This window comes from Austrofundulus limnaeus, unplaced genomic scaffold, assembly GCF_001266775.1.
Source record: "Austrofundulus limnaeus strain Quisiro unplaced genomic scaffold, Austrofundulus_limnaeus-1.0 Scaffold107, whole genome shotgun sequence".
Lineage (NCBI taxonomy): Eukaryota > Metazoa > Chordata > Actinopteri > Cyprinodontiformes > Rivulidae > Austrofundulus > Austrofundulus limnaeus.
In genome coordinates this window covers 732,391-733,523 of record NW_013952509.1, presented here as the reverse complement: position 1 = coordinate 733,523, position 1,133 = coordinate 732,391, and the positions used below count along the sequence as shown (strand labels likewise).

At 37.8% G+C, this 1,133-nt stretch overlaps 1 protein-coding gene across 1 annotated transcript in view; it reads left to right on the top strand.

Annotated features, from left to right (window-relative positions):
• The first annotated feature begins 531 nt into the window (after nt 1-531).
• The window catches only part of LOC106521329 (E3 ubiquitin-protein ligase Midline-1), a 79,420-nt gene continuing 78,818 nt past the window's right edge, over nt 532-1,133 (top strand). The window contains exon 1 of the mRNA XM_014013861.1: nt 532-688. The gene's annotated coding sequence lies outside the window, so the exon portion shown is untranslated. The remainder of the gene's footprint in view (nt 689-1,133) is intronic.

The following is a 1,133-nucleotide window of genomic DNA, read 5'->3' as shown; positions in this document are numbered from 1 at the left end:
GACCTAAAGTTCTTTTTTAATGTAATTGGTGCATTTTAAGTGCATTTATCTATTCATTGGTCCATTTATATATTTCTGTTTTTATTTCTAATTACATCAGATATGGTCTTCCACAGTTTGAAAGTCAAATCTTGGAGAACATGATACATTTCCCCCAAATAAAGTTCAAGGGATGACAGAATTAATTCTTTTTTTTATATATTCCTTAGATTAAGGTTTGACAGAGGCTGTACTGATTATCAGCTCCTGTTCTTTTATCAGATACAAATCATTAATGTGAAGGGCAAAATAAGTTAATCTTCCACTCAATGGAAGATAGCCTTTCACCAATCGTAGGACAAAACACTTGAAGCGCCGGTTTCTTCAGCTTGCTTTACGCTTGCCTGAGCCTGAACACATGACAAGTGAAACCTGAAGKCTTGCGTTGGTGGTGGGGAGGGGGGCACAAATCTGAGCAGTAGGAGGAGGAGGGAAAAGATTCAAAGTGTTTTGATTTAGACTGTACGTATGTACGCGGGAGCTGGAGATGCTCAAATCCCCTTTCTCTTTTTTTTATGTTTTGATATTTCTAACTTACTGTTTCTTCTTCCATCTCCCTCTCTCCATCTCCACGGTTACTATTGTTTCCTCAGATTTGGAATCACTGCCCTTTTTTTTCCTGCYGGAAGACCATGTGAGGTTCTTGAATGTAAGTGGCTCTTTTGTTGCCTAATTCACTCTCTCTGGGAACAGTCTTTTAGAGGCTTTAGGTTAAATCCCCCTTTTTATGTGTGCAGTTCATTCAGCCAGACGATGTCGTACATTGAAGGGGTGGAGTGGGTCCGAACTAAGTAGGGGGGAGTTTAGTGGTTTAACTGCTCCATGTGGTCCCAGCATGGCAGCTGAATGCACATGCTGCTATCATTGTTTCAGAGCAGCTTTTCTCTTTAAGTTCGAAGCGGAATTAATGTGCATTTTGATGCGCTTCGAATTCAAATGGTTCAACAAACATATACAGGTGCTGGTCATAAAATTAGAATATCATGAAAAAGTAGATTTATTTCAGTAATTCCATTTAAAAAGTGAAACTTGTATATTATATTCATACATTACATACAAACTCATATATTTCAAATGTTTATTTCGTTTAATTT